Genomic DNA, 25,967 nt, shown 5'->3' with positions numbered 1-25,967 from the left:
ACAGAGTCTATAATCACTGATGAAAAAATACAGAAACCAACATTTTCCTCAGGTGGGCTTTCCACATAATTCAATGTTTTTTTAAAAATTATAGCTTAATTCAATTATCTTGTTTATGAAAAACAACTTAAGTATATCTCCCTGTCAAGTGTCAAGGAAAGTATATTGAACATGTTTCGCCCTTTGAACTTGTGAAAGAAGCATGTGAATGAGTGTGAATGATTGAAACAATGGCTGTGGCGGCACACAGCTCCAACAGCATCACTTCAGCAGCGTGTGCTGCTTCTGATGACGACTCGATGCTGATGGTACAAAGTATTTCTAAACAAACCGGGCATACACTTGCTCGGAATTGGACAGCTTTGAGTCCTCAAACTAACAATTGTGCTGATAGAGATAAGGAGACTGACTGATTTCTACTGATGAGATCAATAGCAAGCATTCATAGTGTTCTCTAACCCTTTCAGTTGTAGCATTCATTCACTGTGTTCACTAACCCTTTCACTTTTAGCAGCCATCGTCTAGGACTTTATGGATTAGCTCATTTAGAATGTATATGGTATGATTTTTAGTCACTATGCAACAGAAACTGTAGTCTATTGAAGTGTTCCAAAAGTAGTGTTTGAAATTACAAGTTGGTCCTGGGGTCTCTGAGGCTTTCTGCTACAGCATATTTGAATCTAGGGACCCTATGTCTATAATGTTAATATTGGAGCCTTTGACTTTCATGCTTACAACTGAAAACTAGATAATATAAAAGTCTGTCTTTTCGATATGAAGCAGTGAAGCAGAGTTTGACACAAAAAATCAAATTGTCAAAGATACCGCACCACACTTGTAAAACAAAAACAGACTAAAGAAATAAGTCCCATTTCATGATAGATTTGCAACAAAAACTAAAAATATATATTTTGACGTTTTCTCATGGATAAAAATTGATAAACATGTTATTTCTAAGCGAAACTGTTGACACTGTACAAGATTTCCCTTTGTGCCTATTCCTCAATGCATCAGCTTGTTTGATTTGTTTTCATTATGGACTAACTGGACACTAGAATGTGATTGTTTGCAATACATATTGCAATATATTGGGAGCTATTTATCTTTTTTTTTAGGCCAAAGTTGTGCAAACCTCTGATTTTCTCCTCCTTGTTTCCAGCAATGTCTAACCAAAGACGTATATACATATATATCTATATATCTATATACATCTTTGGTCTCAGCATGGTCAGTCGCCGCCATTTTGTAGTCATGGATACAGGGGAGATAACAAAGTGAGAGAAAAATTCCTTCCATGTTTCAGTGGTTTTGTCAATCCATTCTGAAGGGAAACATTGTGAATGAATGTATGTGTAGATTTTAGGTTTAACAATACAAATAATAACAAATTGTTGTATTGTTTTTACCAAATACATAATGGAAAAAATATTCTGATGTGTATCATCTGAAAAGCATGTTCAAACACTCACTCATGCACAGTATGCCGGTAATACTGTGCAATCTTAGAAGCAGTAGAAGAAACATTACTTCAGGTTATGCAGTCACAAGTACATCGTCACCCTTCGCAAAGCAGTCTCAGCATTGAGACATTCATTAACAGTTCAGGTGTTGGGGAACAAGGCTGAAGTCACAACACAGAGTTGGTTGACCCACAGGCAGAATTTCGATACATTCTGACCGGACGTCTGGAATGGCGAGTCTGCGGAAGTTGCTTGTCCACTTTTTTTGACAATGTCAACATATTGGTAACTCAGACAAGGCTGAATACAGAAATTCAACAGACTCAGTAATTCAATTTTCAATAAGAGACATGTGGCGTACCATGTTCAAAATGTAAGCCATTCTTCTCGCATGATGTCATTGAAGGCAGAGTACAAATTGAGCCAGGTGGTGATGCATTTAGTTGCCAATGTTGTTAACACAGTTAATTATCATCAGCTGATCATGTGTCGGTAATCTACCGTATTCGACCCAATAAGCGCACAGGGCACTTAAAATAAAGACAGAAGGGGTGGGCGCTTATTGGGACCAATTCAGAGTCAAATTGGCGTAAATTCATCAGTAAGCCTATCAATATTCTTCTGTTGCTGGGGGGCAAGAGATAAACTGTTACTTACATTTTACTGGTGAACATCTCCTCATTAACCAAATCTTACTTGGGCATCCGGGAAAAGGGAGGGGGGTGCGCTTATTGGGACATGGGCGCTTATTGGGTCGAATACGGTATGTGTAATAATTATAACAAGTCATTATTAACTCATGATATAGTTTCATTAAGTATATCTGAAAAAAATTAAAAACACCAAAAACCAAACCATTGGGTTAGCATGTTTGTAATATGAAAGAATTGGGTGCTCTTGAACTTCTTTTGAGTAATATATATAATCAAGTAAGCCTCATAAGAGACATTATTATGTTTTGTGTATCATGCTTCCTGAGTTGCTGTACCAGCCTATCATGCCCCAGGGGGCCAGAGTTCGAGCTGGTCCCCACTCACCATTGCTGTAAAGAAAGGCATCTGAATTGGATTGGACGTCAGACTCTGTGGCTTGGCTGATGGTGCTGAGGATCATTGATCTTGTTTTGAATCACTGGTTTGTCTGGTCCGCATTTGATATTAATTGCTGGCATGGTATAGCTGTTCACTCAGCCACTCTAAATTTTACGCACACCCACACTCCCAATAGCACATCACCCACTGCCATCATCAAGGCAGAAATACTTCTCGCTATTCATGGTGTAAATTCATTCACTCACGATCATTTATTCATTTACTACTACGCCTTACATGGTTTCGTATTTCAATCCGTTTGATTGGCAGATTTGTATGACCCACAAAGCCCATGAATGGACCGATCCATAGGATCCTGAATCAATTTGTGTTTCCCTGCCTCGTCAGCATCTTGGTGGTTAACGAGCAACATGCACGTCTCCCATTGATCTTTTGGGAAAGAGAGCAAGGTTTTGTTATAGAGGGGCCAGTGTGCCTTGACTTCGGCTGCATCCCGGCTGGAGTGGATTTGGCACAAGGTCAGCTTAACATGATGGAGGTCGATGGTGGAGTGCCAGGTAGGAGGGTCTCTTGTTCTGCATCATCACTGATGTTGTTCTGTGTGGAGTCGGGCAGTCAGGGTTATTGTCAGGTAGATAGACACTGGGATATAAATAGAACGTTGTCAAGACCTGTTATGTTTGCAGTCATTGTCACGGTTACGTTTGATGGAACTTGTCTGACTTGATGCGGAACTGGCATGGAAGGGTTGCTCTAAGTGTGTCGGTCTGTATGACCATCCTGGTAACCATGGACAGGTACATTGATGGTAGAGTCTGTACCACAAGGGATGAATACCACATCTCAGCATTAAGTTAAAGGGGGATGATTGTCTCCATCGTCTGGGCCTGTTTCTTGAACTGGTCCTGTTGTTTCACGAGAAACTAAGACTTTGTAAATAGGGTAGTCATTATCACTGATAGACTGATATATGAATGATATGATTGGGTTTGCAGATATACAAAACGGGTTCGGGATGACACGAACAGGATGAGTCACACTTGCTAGCACTACCAGTTAACTGAACCTGGTGCTCTTTGGTTAAACCTGTAAGGTTTGGAGTCATAACTCTGTTAAAAGTTAAAATTTATTTTGCGTCTCATGTTCATTAGTAGAGCAGCAAACATTACTTACACCAGGGTCCCGCTCCACAAAGTGATATTAGCATTACGATTGTCGTAAGGCTATGGTAAAGTATGGAAGTTATGATCGTCTTAGCGTTACGATTGTCGTAAGCCTATGGTAAAGTATGGGAGTTATGATCATCTTAGCATTATGATTGTCGTAAGCCTATGGTAAAGTATGGTAGTTATGATCGTCTTAGCGTTACGATTGTCGTAAGCCTATGGTAAAGTATGGGAGTTACAAAAGTCTTAGGGTTACGATTGTCGTAAGCCTATGGTAAAGTTTGGGAGTAACGATCGTCTTAGCATCACGATTGTCGTAAGCTTATGGTAAAGTGTGGGAGTTACAACCGTCTTAGGGTCACGATTGTCGAAAGCCTATGGTAAAGTATGGGAGTTATAAGCATCTTACCGTTATGATTGTCGTAAGTCTATGTTTATGTATAGGAGTTACGATCATCATTATGATTGTCGTAAGCCAATGGTAAAGTATGGGAGCTACGATAGTATTAACGCTATGATTGTCATAAGCCTGTGGTAAAGTATTGGAGTTACGATTGTCTTTATAACAGAAGCAATAAAGAGGTAGCGACATCAATGCTTAATTGTACATTTTTGCATAGAATGCATATATTCATTAAAATATTCCTGAATTGAGGTAAAGAACAGTTTCTTCCTGTTTCACCAGTCAAGTTGAGAATTAACATGAAATAATGCATCCGACCCTTGAGACCATTGCAGGCTTTGTTGGTCGTGTTATACAAGGATCTGTTTTGATTATTGATCTAGTATTATCCTATATGTATATTAATGAACCAACATGGGGTCTTTGCTTTTGTCAGTTATTTAAATTATTTCTTGTCATTAAAAAGGTGAGAGCAAAACCTTTTTTTAGACATAATAGGGACATTGTAAGGATAGTAACTCCCATGCTTTACCATGTGCTTACGACAATCGTAACCCAAAGACGATTGTAACTCCATTCTTTACTATAGGCTTATGACAATCGTAACGTTAAGACGATCGTAACTCCCATGCTTTACCATGGGCTTACGACAATCGTAACCCTAAGACGATTGTAACTCCATACTTTACTATAGGCTTATGACTATTGTAACGTTAGGACGATCGTAACTCTCATACTTTACCATGGGCTTATGACAATCGTAACCCTAAGGCGATCGTAACTCCCATACTTTACCCTAGGCATACAACAATCGTAACACTAATATCACTTTGTAAGGACACATAGCAGTGTGTGTGAATGCTGTATTAAGAAAACTGGACTGAAGGTTAATATCTAATAGCGTTATATCCTTGTTTTTTATTACCAAAAAGATATTCCACTTTTAGAACTACACTACTGTGTATGAGATATGATAATGATGTTTGTATGTTTGAATGTTTGTTTGTTGTTTAACACTGCACTCGGCAATAGTCCAGCTATATGACTGCAGTCTGTAAATAATCACAATCCAGTGATGATAATGATGATGCTTCGTTAATTGGATTTAATGGAGAACATTAGAAAATACTGCATTTCCTATTTTGCGGAGGAATTGCCAGTAGACAAAAACAAGTGAATTAATGAGTGCAAGCATACATTATCAGCATGACCAAGCTGTTTTTCAAGTATTTGACACATGTTTATATTAGTGTTGGTCCCAGTGTGAAGTGTTTTAATGGATGGTTGTGCGTGTGTGTTGGGGGGTGGGGGGGTTAGGGGGGGAGAGGGCATGGCAGGTGGGGATGTGGCTGAACTCTACCCTCTTAAGATATTGACATACACTGGATATCACAATTGTTTGCTGGCAGTGACACATGGTGTGGAAATCAATGTCACTGGTTCTGCTGTACCCACATCTCATGAGTAATGAGTTGCGTCCACTTTTACTTGGCTAATTCCATGAAGAAATTTAGGTATGATGAATAATTATAACTCAAGTGACCATTACTTGTTTCAACCCGTGAAGATCTGGGGTAAAATAGGTCTTCAGCAACCCATACTTGCCGTAAAAGGCGACGACGCTTGTCGCAAGAGGCGACTAACGGGTTCAGGTGACTTGGTTGAAGCATGTCATCAATCCCAATTGCGTGGATCGATGCTCATGATATCAATCACTGGATTGTCCAGTCCAGACTTGATTATTTACAGACCGCCGTTATATAGCTGGAAAATCGCTGAGTGCGGCGTAAAACAACAAACCAACCAACCAACATTACCTATTTCATGACCAGTATCAGACTATACGGTTATTGATCCAGTGCTTCTCAGGAAAGGGGGTCATTTAGTTCTTTTCAAGGTCGATTACAAGTGTTAGAAACAATACACTGTCATATTACCATACATATCTCAATCATAATTTTAGCTTGTTTGTTGTTTACTGCTGTACTTTGCTATTTTCCAACTGTGTGACACAGCATGTAAATGGTCGTATCTGGGCCAGGCAATCCAGTGATTGATATTATGAGCAATGTTCCACTCTGTTGGGGTATGATGATGTGGAATCAAGTTACTGAGCCCGATCATATGCTCCATCTTGTCATGCCTTACATCCAGCATGCTGGATATCCTGGAAACAGAGTATGCTATTGAAAAAGGTCCCGTGAAGATCCGGGTAAGAAGTGGTCTTCAGCAACCCATGCTTACCATATGTCACTGACTTGGTTGATGCTTGTTATCGCATCCCAATTGCGTGGATCAAAGCTCATGGTGTCAATCACTGGATTGTCTGGTCCAGACTTGATTATTTACAGATTGCCATCATATGGTTGGAATATCGCTGATGGCGGCATTAAACAAAAAAAACACAAAAAAATCGATTGAAAAAGATTTTATGTCTCAGACAATTCTTGGTGTTGTCTTTCCTGATATAGCTGGCATTTTGCTGAAAGTAACTTCTCACTTAGCTTTGAACTGGCCAAAATCATGTATCATTGCTCAAACTTTGTAGTAATATCACTGTTTTGTCAGAGCCAGGATTTGGTATCTTAAGACAGAGAGACTCTACTTGTCGTAAGAGGTGGCAAGGAGTTATGATGAAGAATTGACATAAAAAACTCTCTGGTAGTGACAAACAGACCAGTGACTGACCGCCCCGTTATATTCAGTGTAGTGATTGTACTTCGAACACTGGTTTGCCCTGATTAGGTTTCTATGTGTTTCAGCACCATACCCGTGCTTGTGGGTTTCACCAAAGTGATAAACTTTGAAGAATGCATCACTTCAGGATTTCCTCCCACATCAATCTGACATGCCATGATATAACTGGAATACTGTTCCAAGCAGTGATAAATCCAAATCACTCACTCACTCTCTATAGTCAGACATAAACTGTAAGAATTTAAAACCAAGGGGCAAGGGTTCTGATTATTGAGTTAATGATATGAGGGACCATCTATACTGAAATAAGAAACTCTGTTACTAACATGCAGACCAGTGATAACCCACCCCAATATATTCAGTATAGTGATTGCTGTTACGTCAAGTAGTGGCGTGGGAAGCTATTGGGCATTCAGACGATGATCTACATGAATACCAGTATCATGAGTTTAGGAAGTGACAACCCAGAAATCTACACACCTGGGTTATTGACACAGTCAAAATTAGCTGGGTCGGCGACACTCACAGTGATATAAGAGTTTATGTGAGTGACAAGTGTTTGCTTACAACTCCGCTGCTTGGTGTACGTCTAGTAGGACCTGAAAAGTAGTCAGGGACCTGTCCTTGTTCTAACGGTATGGCTGACCCCGTGTGGATAAAATATACAAGTCTTTTCATATCAGCTTTGTGTTTCTCATCTCCAGGGCTTCAGAGAGAGTAGGCGGAAGAAAATAAGAAGAATAAAAAAACACTTGGTTGAGAGCTCCAAATTTAAACATTGACCTTGTCTGACATTGCATTCAGCAATAATCTTGATGTATGATGGCGACTTGTGAATTATTGAGTCTGGAGCAGACATACCAGGAACTGATATTTTGAGCAATGTCCCATGCCGCTTGTATATGATGACATACAATCAACCAAGTCACTGAACCTGACCACCAAATCCATCTAGTCGCCTCTTTTGTCTGGCATAGATAGCTTGGAACCAGTGTTCAAAACAAGCACCTGCCCATAGGCCTGTGGCTGGTAGATCCTGTTTCGGGCTCACAGTTTAAAATTGGTATGGGTCCTTTTGGCCTGCAGTAAATTTACATGTCGATTAATTTGTCACAATAATCTGCAATTTTAGACCTGCAGCTTCTAAAGTGTGTTGGTCCTGATGGCTGCATGGCAACTTTTTTTATATTTCAAACACAACTTGGGACCTGTTCTAATCTGGAATCGCCACAGGGTCATGTGATTATAGCATGAAGTACATGTATTACTATTACTGAGTGCAGCGGTAAACAACAAACAAACAAACAAACAAACATGTATTACTCTCCAGAAACATGTTGCAGAGATCTCTGTCCAATGGCAGGTTTGGGGGGCACGGGTGGTCCAGTCGTCTAAGGCGCAGCGATTCGCTGTGCAGTGTTGCGTCCCTTGGGCACGCCAGAAACCTATGATTGTGGGTTCGAATCCTGGTTCACCCCGATTATGTTTCTAGGTTTGTCAGCAGCATACCCGTGCTTGTGGGTTTCACCAAAGTGTTAAACGTCTGAGACCTGCATCACTTCATGCTTTCCTCCCACATTAAGCTGACATGCCGTGATATAACTGAATACTGTTAAAAGCGGCATTAAACCCAACTCACTCACTCACCAATGGCAGGTTTAGAGCTGAGGTCACATCTTCATGTCTTTGTTGGCCGCCTCTTTGGTCTGGAGGAATGTTTCTATGTTTGTCAGCACTATACCCGTGCTCATGGGTTTCACCCAAATGGTAAACATCCGAGACCTGCATCACTTCGGGCTTTCCTCCCACATCAAGCTGACATGCTGTACGTGATATAACCATAATACTGTTAAACCCAACTCAATCGCTCATTAAGGCAGGGGACTTTACTACTGTTCAGAGTTGTCTCTCTTTCATACCAGGATCCGCTGATTACTTCTGGACATGTTGAATGGCAACTGGCAAGAAGAGATTATTGAGTAGTTATATTTATGTATGTATCTGTCGGATCATTTAAAAAGTTTTGAGAATATGAACAATATTCTTCCTACCTTTGAGTTTGAGGAGTGTCTTACATTTAGTCCCAACTATGTCTTTATGTGTTATCTTTCATAGAGCTTTGCAGATTAAATTCATGCGTTCTCTCTGTCAATATATCTGTACACTCAGGGACCACTCAAAGGTAGCTTGTACACTCCATAAGAAAATAGTTCACATTGTCCAAACTTTTAATGGTCTGATACATATACTACTAAAAAGAAGTAAAAGGACACCCAATTCTTTCATATTACTCTGTCAGCCAAGACAGATTAATGACAGTAATATGAAAGAATTGTGTGTTCTTTAACTTCTTTTGTAAAGTATACATAAATACATGCAGAGCTACATACATAAGAGCATTTATAAAGCAAAACTCTGTGAACGCCTAACACATAAAGACATATTTGTGGACTAACTAGACATTTATCGTCAGTGGGATGGTTCTGAACAATAAGCCACTATCTCCGGTAATGCCAATATATAAGTGTACATAACAAGTATATTTCCCTTTCAGGGGTAGTCAATAGCCACTATTGTGAAGTATAAATCTTGTTGATCATGTTGATATCTTGCCAATATCAGTCAATAACGTCAATAACGTCAATAATATAACTGTCATTTTCAAGCCATATGAAGTCCAGATAGGTGTGGAGGTTTATATTAGCTGATTATAACTGATAGTGACACTGGTTGGGCAGGTTACAATGTGAGCCTCTCTGTCATAATTTTCAGATACATACATTTTCTATAACTGCTTTATATCTGTCAAGTCTATTGGAATTGATAATGACATGTCATACATGTAAGAGGAGTGAGTGAGGATCCATTTTTATGCCACTTTTAGCAATATTCCAGCAATGTAACAGCAGGGGACACCAGAAATGGGCTTCACACATTGTACCCATGTGGGGACTCGAACTTGTGTCTTCAGGGTTATGGGCCTGCAGAGGGGAACCTAGCCATACTCAACTCTAAAATCTCTTCGCTTTCGTGAAGCTACAGTAAGACTGTTCACGCTAAAGTAAACACGGGATATTGCTATACCGGGACTCTCAAATTACAAGAAAAACACAGAAATGCGTATACCGTATTTACAGTAGTAATTTATTAGATGCTGAAGTATAGTATAGTTGCACAAAAGTACTTTACATTTAACAAATTTAATAACTCTAATACTTTAATATTTCATTGATGTACATTATAATTTCTACAAAAACAACAATAACTTATATCTTAAAATATAATGGTAAATACATAAATACATTCTATAATAAATTTGTCATTCACTCCAAGTGGATCAGGTTACCAACGTGTTCTGTGTACTCAACGTCGCCGATGACGTTGTTGACGAGATTGTCTTTCAGAGCCTTAAGACGGTTGTCAATCAGCCGGTATCTTCTCTTTCTGGGTGGTGCTGACCAGTGGGCTCCAATTCGTTGAATGCCGACTTCTACATTGGATTGTTCTCTTTGAAATAGCGTAACAACTTCAAAAATGTTCGGATGGCTCTTCCTGGCAAGTTTGTTGAGTTTGTGATTTTAACTAATATTAGCTATAAACAAATACATACATGTGACAAATACCTGTGGTATCTAAAAATAAGTAATAATAATAAGAAAAAATAAATAACTGAATAGTTTGTTAAGCAAAGTCTCATGAGTCTATGTCTTTAAGATTATTATCATTATCATGTGCATTATTTTCTTACCTGCAAAGCCGCTTGAAGAATGCCGCTTCAATACTTCTTCTCACGGACCGTTTTCTAACAACGAAACTTGAAACCCTCATAAAACATGTGCTGACCACCTCGCATGGTATCAACCATGGTCACTCGAACTTGTGCATTAGCCATTTTGGACATAGATAAATAAGTTGCACTCTTTGTATATACCATCAAATACATACTGTATGTATTCTTAAGAAACGACTCTCCTCTAAACCCATCGGTATCATAACCCATATCAACTAAGAAACTAATTGTTTGTTCAATTAAGAAACTGATCATCTCTTCTCCTGTGTTTAAACATCCAACTGTATTATTTTTTTTACGAAACGACTCTCCTCTCCTCTGTTTGAACAGCACGGGCGCTAATCTAAACTACGGTAATCTGGTGTTTTTATAGCAATTACTCATTTCTCGCCTTCGTGGGACAAATACCCCAACTTGGGTTTTCGCTTTACTGATACTAGGGAAAATTAGATTTTTTGCTAACCCGGCACGACACCGTCTTCAGAATGACGAGCGAACACTTTAACCACCAAGCTACCCCACAACCCCCATGTGAGAGGAAGAAAATCTAGATCAAAATGGACACATGAAGCAGCGTTTGAGTTCAGCCAAGTCAAAGGGTCTGTGATAATAACGCTCAATGTTGATGTATATTAAAATAAAACAGTAAGAGATATGCTATTGACAGAACTGGTAACAAATATTGGCTTGAAAGTCTGCTTTTTAATGAAAACATTGTATCTAGGGTTACTAAAGGGAAGGGGGAAGACGGGTAGCCTAGTGGTTAAAGCGTTCGCTCGTAACGCTGAAGACCAGGGTTTGATTCCCGACTTGGATACAATGTGTGAAACCCATTTCTGGTGTCCCCCGCCGTGATATTGCTGGAAAAGCAGCGTAAAACCATACTCACTCACTCATGCTGTTATTCTATACCAAATGAATTAAAGATGGAGTGGTCAGGAAAAGAATAAATTTGTAATTTATATTTAATTTAATTTAATTTAAATTTTAAAACTATTTTTGTATATATATTTTTTTACTGTGGCTTTTGTATCCGGTTGGTGAAATCAATTTACTGAAAAATAAAATCTTTTATGTACAATGAAATAAAAGTTCAACATTAACAGATAGTTATAGACAGAAATGGGAACAATTGTAGGCTAGAAATGAGACTTCTTTCAAATGAACACTTGTAACTGTAATCTTTGCTTTAATCTACAGCAGACGTATCTGTGATATTACTAAAAGAACCAATTGATTTGGCCTCACAACAAACAGAAACCTCTTTTTAATTCGCACCCATTTTGCCAGCATGAACATGATGAAAGGTTACGGAACTGTTTAATTTCTTTCAAGAATTTGTCTCTTTGAGATGAAGAATTTATGTAATGACTTAAATGTATGAATATATATCATATTAGGACAATATAAAAGATAGCTATGCACTGCAGAAGTGGCACACATTCCTGTGTTTATCACCTATAATCTGTATGTGACACCATGCCGGATTGCCAGAACACTGATAGTGATATACAGCTTTCGCATTCATAAACCTTGACACAAATACATTCCTGTGTAATCCGTGTAGGAATGTATCACAAGTGACCTCTATTCTTCCCCTGTTTGTATCCCATGTATATTTCATGCTTGTACATTTCACAGAATGTACGTTTCATGCCTTGTTATGCTGATTATAAGATTAAGGTGGATATTATTGTGGCAAATGTGTCACTTTATACACATGTATGGGTATAGTGTCGTCAATAACAGTGACTGGGTTGTATATTTTGTCCAGGTCCCTGCAGCTGCTGTAGATCTGGTGACAGTCATGCATGGCACACATGCTGATTTCAAGCATCGGTTGTGTATTGTGTCACTGAGACAGGGGATAGTATCATTTTCAGAGGCATGGTAGATGAGTTTATTTAGCTTGGTTTGAGAGTGGGACTCTAAGCTGAACCATGTATCGATATGTGAGTGTAAGGGTTGGGGGTGTTTGTATCTCGTGGTGGGTTGCAGTGTTGTTTCAGTTAATCAATTTCAATGATGATATATTGGTTTCAGTTTCTAACCATCATGAAATCTGTGGTAGACTAAAATGTCCCACAACAATGTACCTGGGGATTTGAGAATGCGTGCTGTGTCCTGCAGAGGACTACTCAGACAACATTTAATTTTTCTTGTCAGTCTTTGCAAAGATGTCAGTTTTGCCATTAATTGGTACTTTTGCTTTTGTTTTACTATTTAAATTTTCCTGGTTTCCAGGAATTTGGAATTTGGTTCAAATGAGGGTAGGGTTTGTTTCTGGATATTCAGTATTTCTTGGAACAAGATTTGAACAGACATATTAGCCTTGAGCCATGAACTGGTGCATTTTGATATTTAGGTATTTGGAGATACATAGAGGTTATCAAGCGAGTGTGTTTGGGGATGGTAAATATCCTGCATTAGGAATAAACATTGTATTAAGCGAGCCTTGTCAAGCTAAATACATAGTGTTTATTCCTAATACATCTAAAAAACATCTATTTTTTCTTTCTCCGCACTCGGCAATATTCCAGCTATATGACGGCAGTCTGTAAATGATTGAGTCTGGACCAGACACTCCAGTGATTGATATCATGAGCATCGGTCCACGCAATTGGGATCGATGACATGCATCAACCAAGTCACCGAGCCTGACCACACGATCCGTAAGTGGCCTTTTACAATAAAAATATCTAAACATGATAAATACATGATTTTTTTAGATAGATAATTTGGCACCGTCTTTTCATCAGATGACTACACTATTTCGATCACCTATGTTACAGCACCCAGGGTATTGAGTGTCTAAAAATGAGTTAAACCCTTAGATAAACACAATCCTGTGGGCTGAATTATCTCCCCTGATCTCCCAGCCCTCCATTGTACTGGCAGTGCTGCAAGGCAAACTTAGAGAGTTTCACACTCCATGAGATTTTATCAACATAGTATGTTCACAACACAAATACCTAGGTGGGATTTGTTCTACAGATTAGCCAAGTTAATCCACTTGAAACCTGGCCAATTTACACCCAATGAAGCAGGGCTATCCGCTGCCCTGTTCTTACATAATGTGTTTACTTGACTGTGTGGAGAGGCCAGTGCCTTGGAAATCCAGTAAGGGCAACAATGATATATGTATGTGCCAATATAGGTAAAGACTGGCAACCTCAGCGGTTTATTTTAAGTCTCCTTCCTCTATGCTCTCTATATATGCTCTCAATATATGCTCTCTATATATGCTTGGTTGTATAAGCTGTCTCCTCTACGCTGAGGCACGGGTGACCCGGTCTCTTATAAAGCTGCCGCAATTTGCTTTGCAATGCCAGAAACATACGATTGTGGGTCCGAATCCCGGTTCTCCCCGATTATGTTTCTAGGTTTGTCAGCACCATACCCATGCTTGTGGGTTTCACCAAAGTGGTAAACATATCAGACCTGCATCACTTCAGGCTTTCTTCCAACAATAAGCTTACAAGCCGGGATATAACTGGAATACTGTTCAAGCAGCATTTAAACCCAATTTACTCACTCCTCCACTATGCTAAGATGTCTCAAGGTGTACGCCCTCTCTCATGCTGTATTTACTTAGATGTGCCATGTTATCCCCTCCCACCATGCTAAGATGTCTCAAGGTGTACGCCCTCTCTCATGCTGTATTTACTTAGATGTGTCATGTTATCCCCTCCCACCATGCTAAGATGTCTCAAGGTGTACGCCCTCTCTCATGCTGTATTTACTTAGATGTGCCATGTTGTCCCTTCCCTCCATGCTAAGATGTCTCAAGGTGCACGCCCTCTCTAATGCTGTATTTACTTAGATGTGCCATGTTATCCCCTCCCTCCATGCTAAGATGTCTCAAGGTGTTCGCCCTCTCTCATGCTGTATTTACCTAGATGTGCCATTTTATCCTCTCCCTCCATGCTAAGATGTCTCAAGGTGTACGCCCTCTCTCATGCTGTATTTACTTAGATGTGCCATTTTATCCCCTCCCACCATGCTAAGATGTCTCAAGATGTACGCCCTCTCTCATGCTGTATTTACTTAGATGTGCCATGTTATCCCCTCCCTCCATGCTAAGATGTCTCAAGGTGTACGCCCTTTCTCATGCTGTATTTACTTAGATGTGCCATGTTATCCCCTCCCTCCATGCTAAGATGTCTCAAGATGTACGCCTTCTCTCATGCTGTATTTACTTAGATGTGCCATGTTGTCCCTTCCCTCCATGCTAAGATGTCTCAAGATGTACGCCCTCTCTCATGCTGTATTTACTTAGATGTGCCATGTTATCCCCTCCCTCCATGCTAAGATGTCTCAAGGTGTACGCCCTCTCTCATGCTGTATTTACTTAGATGTGCCATGTTATCCCCTCCCTCCATGCTAAGATGTCTCAAGGTGTACGCCCTCTCTCATGCTCTATTTACTTAGATGTGCCATGTTATCCCCTCCCTCCATGCTAAGATATCTCAAGGTGTACGCCTTCTCTCTATGCTGTATTTACTTAGATATGCCATGTTATTCCCTCCCTCCATGCTAAGATGTCTCAAGATGTACGCCCTCTCTCATGCTGTATTTACTTAGATGTGCCATGTTATCCCCTCTCTCCATGCTAAGATGTCTCAAGGTGTACCCCTTCTCTCATGCTGTATTTACTTAGATGTGCCATGTTATCCCCTCTCTCCATGCTAACATATCTCATGCTGTCAGTTATAACCATATCAACATGAATTTTGAATCTTTTAATTCCAATTTGTGAATTTGTACTGACATTAGCTGCAGCCTTAGCAGGTGTGGATAAATCCCTGATACCACCATTAAAATGCAATGTTGCAAGTAAGCCTGAACAATCCATGTGGTGGAAATTGTGCACACTTACTCAACCTTGCTGTATGCCTGCCTAAATATTGTTGCATGTTAAATGGAAGGGTCTTATATTCAGTATATGAAGTCCGTATTTATCTCTTTGATATGTAAGGTTGTATCAACTGTAAGACAACATGACACAATCGATGAAGGGGACCAGCCATCCGTGACAGTCTCGGGTTTCAATTCTGTTAAAGTTGTGCAAGGGAATATCTATGCCATCTATAGTATTATGTAAGGGTAGGGCTGACAGCTTGGTCACAGCTTTTGAGTGTTTATTGGAAGTATATGGTAGGCCTATTTTTGTGTGCTGACATATTCACTGAATACAGCTATGAAGAATGTGGAGTAAAGGAGGACATGTTTTAGTTTTTAAGGTGAAATGCACTTGTGTGGTTGCAATGTAGGAGGAATGCTCTTTTCGGCTTGTAACTTAGGAAAGACAGGTTATTTTGGTCACAGTCTCAAAACAGGTATATACAGCCTTGAAAGGAGGTGCTGCCTTTATTTTTATACCAGGTAATAGTTTTCATGATAACGAGCACGTCCAGTGAACAATGTATTTCAGTTTGTAAAATCTGTGGCCAATTATTTGTTTCCTGTATTTATGTTATGTAAAAAACAAATGGGGGCACAGGTGGTCCAGTCGGCTAAAGCGCAGCGATTCACTGTGCAGAGTTGCTTCCCTTGGGCACGCCAGAAACCTATGATTGTGGGTTCGAATCCCAGTTCGCCCTGATTATGTTACTAAGTTTGTCAGCACCATACCCGTGCTCGTGGGTTTCACCAAAGTGGTAAACGTCTGAGACCTGCATCACTTCAGGCTTTCCTACCATTTTAAGCTGACACGCCGTGATATAACTGGAATACTGTTAAAAGCGGCGTTAAACCCAACTCACTCACTCACTAAATAACAAGTCCAGCATACACTGAGGGCATGGATGACAGCTCACAATATCAATCACTTATTTGTCTGGTCCATATTTAATTATTTACTGGCCACTATCATTCTGTCTGAATATTGCTGAGTGTTGCGTTAAACAACAACAAACAAAATAAAAGAAACACAAAGAAGTTCATGTCCATAAAACTTGCATCACTTTCCTCCCTAATCAGAGCTGACATGTCACGATATTTGTGAAATACGGTAAACACTGGGACACTCACTCACTCACTGCTTCAAATAGGGTTTCCACTGATGCAGTTCGGATTAAAATGTGATGACTGTGCAGTGTAGACTTAAACCATAAATCTTTGTAAAGGGCCCTTTAATTAAGAAATAAACAATGAGTGGGAGTTGTTTATCGTACAATACAACACTGCAGGGAGATAAACCATGTGGGGCACAGTTTATTTTTTATATGGAATATCAACATTGTGTGCAGTCTCTTTAAGGATGCTGATAAAATGTGCGAATTTAAAAAATTGTTATCTAAATTTTAATAATAATGACTCCCTGAGTAGAATTCGACCACGGCAATGTTGGAAAAGTCCATTTTGTAAACAGGTGGGTTAAATTTGGTATTTTCCGCACATTCTCACAATCCTCAAGTTGATTATCTGTTCCTTTTTCCCTAATAAGTTTTATAACGATTTACATGTCTCTAACACTTCTGGATACGATCGCCCAGCCACTGCGTTTATCTACGTAGCCCAGCTACATCTAATGGGAACAACTTAATAAACACTTCCCTCTCAAAAATATCGTTGTCCAATATATGACGTCATCATGTTGCAAGCACATATTTGAATCTCCAGAAATGACTTCATGATAGAACAATGTTTTATCGTGAAATAGACCAAGCTTCATTCTTCATTGCTCTTTGCGATTTATCACGCAGCTATCTTATATACTGATGTATCAAGGATAGCTATCTTATATACTGATGTATCAAGGATTGCTATCTTATATACTGATGTATCAAGGATCACTATCTGATATACTGATGTATCAAGGATCGCTATCTTATATACTGATGTATCAAGGATCGCTATCTTATATACTGATGTATCAAGGATCGCTATCTTATATACTGGGGGCACGGGTGGCCCAGTCGTCTAAGGCGCCGCGATTGGCTGTGCAGAGTTGCGTCCCTTGGGCACGCCAGAAACCTATGATTGTGGGTTCGAATCCTGGTTCACCCCGATTATGTTTCTAGGTTTGTCAGCACCATACCCGTGCTCGTGGGTTTCACCGAAGTGGTAAACGTCTGAGACCTGCATCACTTGGGGCTTTCCTCCCACATTAAGCTGACACGCCGTGATATAACGGGAATACTGTTAAAAGCAGCGTAAAACCCAACTCACTCACTCACTCACTTATATACTGATGTATCAAGGATCGCTATCGTATATACTGATGTATCAAGGATCTGCCTGGTCAACATAAGCATTCATGATCAGGTGATGAAGGATTAAACATATAATCGAAACGATGTGTTCCTCATAATAAAGAAGGTGACATCCATAAATTCTCTTCCTTATGGGTATCTCTTCTAAATGCCATTCTGAGACTTGATAACCATTCATGTTCATGGTTGGACACCCAACAAATGTCTCATGTCAACCAACTTTTTATTACTTATGGATTCATAATTTGCTTGTGCTGAATTGAATTCCTATACAACTTTAGGAAGTCGGGATCCTGTTTACGTGGCTTCAATAGAAAGGTTTAGTGCATACCTTTCAATGAAACTGTCAGTATTGGGTAGGTGCCAGAAAGACTTGACTGACAGGTTGCACACCTTGGGACAGACAGTGTATATATACACATGGCTGGCCAGACGTGGGAGGGTGGAACAATGTTGGACTGCAGAATATTTACACCTAGCCACAATTTCGAATTTGTCGTTAAACTGGTACATGGTAGGTATTTTCCTGTTGTCTTTGTTTTATGAGTATTTGTTTAAATGTTTGATGGGCTGGATTATTGGTGACTGGATGGTTTTACATTCAGGGGTAGACACCACGCCTATGATGCTGACAAACCTGGAAACAGGGGCAAACCATGATTCGAACCTACAATCACAGGTTTCTGGTGTGCTCAAGGGACACAACTCTGCATGGCAAATGGAAGTGCCTTAGTTGGCAGGGACACCTGTGCCACTCATGTTTTTGTGACATTACAATATAGCCTGGTGGTTTAAACAGTGGCACATCACACTGAAGATCCGGGTTCGGTTTCCCATATGGCTACAAAGCCCGAAGCCAATTCTTAATGTTCTTTACCCGTGAAGATCTGGGGTAGAATAGGTCTTCAGCAACCCATGCTTGCCATAAAAGGCAAGTATGCTTGTCATAAGAGGCACCTAATGGGATCGGGTGGTCAGACTCGCTGACTTGATTGATGAATGTCATCGTATCCCAATTGCGTGAATTGATGCTCATGATGTCAATCACTGGATTGTCTGGTCCAGACTTGATTATTGACATACCACCCGTCATACAGCTGGAATATTGCTGAGTGTGTCATTAAACAACAACAACAACTTAATGTTCCCATCATAAGGAAGGAATATTGCTAAAAGTGGAATAGATTCCTACTCACTCGCTTACTTAACAGATGTCATGGCAGGGGACACCATAGGGAATTGAACACAGGTCTCCAGCATGATGAAACAACCTTTTATCCACTGGGCTGCCCAACCCCATCTTCACTTGAAAGATATAAACAAGTTGTGTGGAAGATCTGTCAGTTTTATTGTTGCAGGGACGGCTGTCTTTGACCAATCATACTTATAGATATCTGTATGGCTGTCTGTTCTGTGGCCCTGTGAAACCGAGCAGTCTTCCATGACCCATGTTTATAAATAATTGACAGCAACAAACCTGTTTGAAGATGTTACAGTTGAATCTGTGGTGCATAGGGTTTATTGAAGTTACAACCAAGCATGCGTCTACCATTGTTTCTTCTCAGTGGGGTATGTGTACTTGACAGGGCTGTATTCTTGATTCCCATGGAGGTTAGGGTTGGAATAGTTCTTCAGCATTCCATGCGAGGTTAGTGCTTGTCGCAAGAGGCGACTTACAACATCGGGTGGTCAGGCTCGCTGGTTGAAACATGTCATCCTATCCCAGTTGCGTGGATCGATGCTGATGATGTCAATCACTGTCTTGTCTGGTCCAGACTGGATTATTTACATACCACCGTCATATAGCTGGAATATCGCTGAGTGTGGCGTTAAACAACAAACAACCAAACAAAACCAGACAAAACAAACATGATTCCTTACTTAGGGCCCTTGGCGTGCAAATTGAGAAAAATAAGTTTCTTAAGTTCTTTTTTTCTTATATTGAGAGATAATTATGTCTCCCCCAGAATGGAGGGAGACATATTGTTTTTGGCACGGTTCCCGTCGGCGTCGGCGTCGGCGTTCCCACCGTTTCCGGACCATAACTCAGAAACCGTTTAATATTTTTTCGCGAAACTTTGTATACACATTAACCCAGCACTGAAGTGGTGCCTTTTGCTATTTAGAGATTTTTGACATTTTTATTTGTTCTCGTTTCCATGGAGATAAGTTGAACATAGACTCTGAATGGGGGTAAGCTTGGTTTCCGGACCATAACTCAGAGACCGTTTAATATTTTTTCGCGAAACTTTGTATACACATTAACGCAGCACTGAAGTGGTGCCTTTTGCTATATAGAGATTTTTGACATTTTTATTTGTTCTCGTTTCCATGGAGATAAGTTGAACATAGGCTCTGAATGGGGGTAAGCTTTGTTTCCTGACCATAACTCAGAAACCGTTTAATATTTTTTCGCGAAACTTTGTATACACATTAACCCAGCAATGAAGTGGTGCCTTTTGCTATTTAGAGATTTTTGACATTTTTATTTGTTCTCGTTTCCATGGAGATAAGTTGAACATAGGCTCTGAATGGGGGTAAGCTTTGTTTACGGACCATAACTCGGAAACCGTTTAATATTTTTTCGCGAAACTTTGTATACACATAACCCAGCACTGAAGTGGTGCCTTTTGCTATTTAAAGAATTTTGACATTTTTATTTGTTCTCGTTTCCATGGAGATAAGTTGAACATAGACTCTGAATGGGGGTAAGCTTTGTTTCCTGACCATAACTCAGAAACCGTTTAATATTTTTTCGCGAAACTTTGTATACACATTAACCCAGCACTGAAGTGGTGCCTTTTGCTATTTAGAGATTTTTGACATTTTTATTTGTTCTCGTTTCCATGGAGATAAGTTGAACATAGACTCTGAATGGGGGTAAGCTTGGTTTCCGGACCATAACTCGGAAACCGTTTAATATATTTTCGCGAAACTTTGTATACACATTAACCCAGCAATGAAGTGGTGCCTTTTGCTATTTAGAGATTTTTGACATTTTTATTTGTTCTCACTTTCCATGGAGATAAGTTGAACATAGGCTCTGAATGGGGGTAAGCTTTGTTTCCTGACCATAACTCAGAAACCGTTTAATATTTTTTCGCGAAACTTTGTATACACATTAACCCAGCAATGAAGTGGTGCCTTTTGCTATTTAGAGATTTTTGACATTTTTATTTGTTCTCGTTTCCATGGAGATAAGTTGAACATAGGCTCTGAATGGGGGTAAGCTTGGTTTCCGGACCATAACTCAGAAACCGTATAATATATTTTCGCGAAACTTTGTATACACATTAACCCAGCACTGAAGTGGTGCCCATTAGTTGTTTGAAATTTCTAGTTCTATTTTTGTCTCTGTTATTTAGTAATGGAGGGTGGGAATGAAGAGATGGGGTTTAACGTGAAGTAAACGAATGAATGGGGGTTAGGGGAGTGGGGGGAGACATATGTGTTTACGAGTAAAAACACTTTCTAGTTACATTATATTTTGAGATTGCATTTCATGAAATTATATCAAATCTCTTAATCTTTGTATAACCTGTTACCAATGAGATACAGGTTGTCCCTACAAGCCATGACATAAGTTATTAGTTAAATATATTAACAATAATTGGGAATTATTTACAGATTCAATTATTTCCAGACCGCCCTCACACAGCTGGAATTGCTGAGTATGGCATTAACCCCACCCCCCCCCACCCCCCACACACAGAGACAAACCACACACAGAGACACACATCACACACAGACACACACACCACACTAAACACAGACACATACTACACACACAAACACACGCTACACACACAGACACACCACACACACACACACCACACAAACCACACACAGAGATACACACTACACACACACACACACACACACACTACACACAAACACACTCTACACAGAGACACAGACACACACACACACACACACACACACACACACACACACACACACACACACACACACACGCTACACACACACACACACACACACACACACACACACACACACACACACACACACACACACACACACACACACACACACCACATCACACACAGAAGGCAAATGTAATAATAAGGTTGATAAGTTGGAATCAGTTGTATTTGGTAACAACATGTTGATTCAAACATGCTTGGAGTGCCAATTTGCCTGAACCTTGTCACCACTTAAATCTTTGCTATTATGGGGAGGTGAAACAGTTGCAGGTCTTCTAATATCTCGAAGGCATTTGGGTATCCTTGGGGTTGAAGCAGTCACTCGTCATGCCAAAGCCTGGTTGCTAATCTCCACATGGGTACAATTTGGGAAGACCATTTCTGATGTTGCTGGAATATTGATAAAAAACTGTGTATGGTTGTGCTGCTTATTGGTAAAAGTATGTACTTGTCATGGTGAACCTACATACATAAATTGTCAGAAGACCATTTCTGATGTTGCTGGAATATTGAAAAAAAACTGTGTATGGTGTATGGTTGTGCTGCTTATTGGTAAAAGTATGTACTTGTCATGGTGAACATACATGCATAAATTGTGAGAAGCCAATTCTGGTGTCCCCGATATTGTTGGAATATTCAACTAACAATGGTGTCAGAGGTATAAGAAAGGTGTGTGGGGTCAACTCTGGAACAATCTGCAATGCCCCCTTACAATCAGCTTGGTGCAATCAGAATCTGCTTCTTGCATGCACAATAACGTTAATTACCACTGTTAGGAGACTCGTATGTCATTAAGCCTATATATTGCGACATGGGACTTGACCATGTCCAGCTGACTGGAGGTGATGGATGGTTATATACGGTGTGGAGGACCACTCACTGTGGAAGCTCACCTGGCCAGGGGGTACTCAGGTCTGTCTGGTGCTGGAGGCAACCCTTTGTCTTGAGGCGGTCACAAGATAACAATCATGATAATAAAGGGTGACCATTTACAATTGCCATATGATTACAATAGTAAAACACGCTATCATCATGATCATAATCATAGGAACAATAACTGCAATTGATTGAAATACTATTGCAGGCAAAGGTAACTATTGATATAGTACCTTTAAGTCGAACAATGTAGACTTACCCGCATCATTTTTCAAATGATAGCAACACCCAACACATCTAAGTCCTAGATTCAGATTGCTTTGAAAGTGTGTGGGAAGATCCATATAGATGGGACCACTGATTGTCAGATCTTAATTTATTAAAGTCTTCTCAGTGGAACCCACCTTTCTTCAAATAAGGTGTATTTTGGGTCCAAAGAAATTGAAAGTTAAAGATTAACTATACAATGCAATTATATCTGTAAATACTATTAATATACAAGCTACTTTTGATGTACTGCCACCAGGCCATGGACAATTCCAGTCCACCAGGCCATGGACAGTTCCAGTGCACCAGGCCATGGACAGTTCCAGTGCACCAGGCCATGGACAGTTCCAGTATACCATGCCATGGACAGCTCCAGTGTACCAGGCCATGGACAGTTCCAGTGCACCAGACCATGGACAGTTCCAGTGCACCAGACCATCGACGGTTCCTATGCACCAGGCCACGGACAGTTCCAGTGTACCAGGCCATGGACAGCTCCAGTGTACCAGGCCATGGACAGTTCCAGTGTACCAGGCCATGGACAGCTCCAGTGTACCAGGCCATGGACAGCTCCAGTGTACCAGGATGTGGACAGCTCCAGTGTACCAGGATGTGGACAGTTCCAGTGTACCAGGCGATGGACAGCTCTAGTGTACCAGGATGTGGACAGCTCCAGTACATCAGGGCCATGGACAGTTCCATTGTACCAGGCCATGGACAGTTCCAGTGTACCATGCCATGGACAGCTCCAGTGCACCAGGCCATGGACAGTTCCAGTGTACCATGCCATGGACAGCTCCAGTGCACCAGGCCATGGACAGTTCCAGTGCACCAGGCCATGGGCAGTTCCAGTGTACCAGGCCATGGACAGTTCCAGTGTACCAGGCCATGGACAGTTCCAGTGTACCAGGCCATGGACAGTTCAGTGTACCAGGCCATGGACAGTTCCAGTGTACCAGGCCATGGACAGTTCCAGTGTACCATGCCATGGACAGCTCCAGTGCACCAGGCCATGGACAGTTCCAGTGTACCATGCCATGGACAGCTCCAGTGCACCAGGCCATGGACAGTTCCAGTGCACCAGGCCATGGGCAGTTCCAGTGTACCAGGCCATGGACAGTTCCAGTGTACCAGGCCATGGACATTTCCAGTGCTTCATTAGTTTGATCATTTTACAGCCGGTGATGATCATACATACAACAAGTCCCATGTGTACTATGGGGTTAGAATGGGTCCCCAACTGGTCATTAGATGCAACCAAGTAGATCAGGGTGTCAGACTTGGTTGACATGGTTGATTGCATACCCGCTAGCATGGGACGGCTCATAATTTCAATCTCTCCATTGTCTCGTCCTCACTATTTACAGGCCACTGTCATATAGCTGTAATATTGCAGAGCGTAGCGTTCAACAATAAAGTAAACATAACCATAATAACAAAACATGCTGTCAATAAGTATAAATGCGGGATTAATAATATGTAATAAATGAATAGTACCTGATAATAATTACATACTATTTCATCAAAGTAATTAATTAATTCCGATCGTTTCTTGACATGGTTTGCCAAATAAATCTCAAAACAAATCGCCTAAAAGGTGCAAATACACAATCATAAATTTAAATATCTTTGAAGATCAAAGGAGCCAGTGTCAATCAGGGCACAGTGTCTCAGAGGCTGTTTATAATATAATGAGGCCACAGCAACCAGAAATACAGCAGCTTCCCATGCTATTAACAAGGACCAGTTCTTCCACTGTTGACATATAGTGGCATATAAATACATGGCATTCCTTCTACAAAAGTAGGGCTTGAGCTGCATGATCAGCCAGTTGATTGACAGATATTGAGTAGAATGCATGATCTGGACAATCTGTTATGGGATGACGAAGGTGGGGCCCCGTGGTGATATTGATTACATGAAATTGACGACTTCTGGGAAAGCGATGAATGTGATTGATTTTGTTACTGACATGGGTAGGTTTATATTTCATTATTGACATGGGTGGTATATTTTGTTGTTTACATGGGTTAGTGTATATTTTGCTATTGACATGGGTTGGGGAATTTATCAGGTGGATTGGTTTGTTTTGATATTGACATAGGTTGGTAGGAATTTGTTATATACCAGATATACATGGGTAGGAGTATATAAACATGATAAAGGAGAGGCTTGCTATTATATTATATACATGGATTGGTGTATATTTTAATATTGACATGGGTTTGTGTGTTTATTATTATATACATGGGTTGGTGTATATTTTGATATTGACATGGTTTTGTGTGTTTATTATTATATACATAGGTTGGTGTATATTTTGATATTGACATGGGATGGAGTGTTTATTATTATATATATGGGTTTGTGTATATTTTGATATTGACATGGGTTTGTGTGTTTATTATCATATACATGGGTTTGTGTATATTTTAATATTGACATGGGTTTGAGTGTTTATTATTATATACATGGGTTGGTGTATATTTTCATATTGACATGGGTTTTGATTTGGGTGTTTATAATATTATATACATGGATTGGTGTATAATTTGATATTGACATGGTTTTGTGTGTTTATAATTATATACATAGGTTGGTGTATATTTTGATATTGACATGGGTTTGTGTGTTAATAATTATAACCTATGCTCTTGAATTTGACCACTGTAGCATATGTCACATTGACATACCAAACACACAGCAGCACATGTGACATCAACATATCAAACACACAGCAGCACATGTGACATCAACATACCAAACACAGTAGCACATGTGACATCAACATATCAAACACACAGCAGCACATGTGACATCAACATACCAAACACAGTAGCACATGTGACACTGATATACCAAACACACAGCAGCACATATGACATCAACATACCAAACACACAGCAGCACATGTGACATCAACATACCAAACACAGTAGCACATGTGACACTGATATACCAAACACACAGCAGCACATATGACATCAACATACCAAACACACAGCAGCACATGTGACATCAACATACCAAACACAGTAGCACATGTGACACTGATATACCAAACACACAGCAGCACATATGACATCAACATACCA

General features: G+C 40.1%; 1 protein-coding gene across 5 annotated transcripts in view; it reads left to right on the top strand.

Annotated features, from left to right (window-relative positions):
• Positions 1-25,967, top strand: part of LOC139463807 (uro-adherence factor A-like) — a 114,147-nt gene that overhangs the window by 3,252 nt on the left and 84,928 nt on the right. Inside the window, exon 1 of one of the 5 annotated variants that reach the window (XM_071245129.1) lies at positions 3,012-3,069. The exons of 2 other annotated variants lie outside the window; for them this stretch is intronic. The gene's annotated coding sequence lies outside the window, so the exon portion shown is untranslated. Of the gene's footprint in view, positions 1-3,011; positions 3,070-3,113; positions 3,144-18,222; positions 18,300-25,967 lie in introns of those variants that run through there. 2 more of the 5 variants (XM_071245130.1, XM_071245128.1) reach the window with 2 other exon arrangements.

The sequence above is a fragment of the Haliotis cracherodii genome, unplaced genomic scaffold, assembly GCF_022045235.1.
Source record: "Haliotis cracherodii isolate W230 unplaced genomic scaffold, xgHalCrac1.p SCAF_16, whole genome shotgun sequence".
NCBI lineage: Eukaryota > Metazoa > Mollusca > Gastropoda > Lepetellida > Haliotidae > Haliotis > Haliotis cracherodii.
The sequence above is the reverse complement of the archived record's forward strand: the minus strand, read 5'-3'. Positions and strand labels throughout refer to the sequence as shown.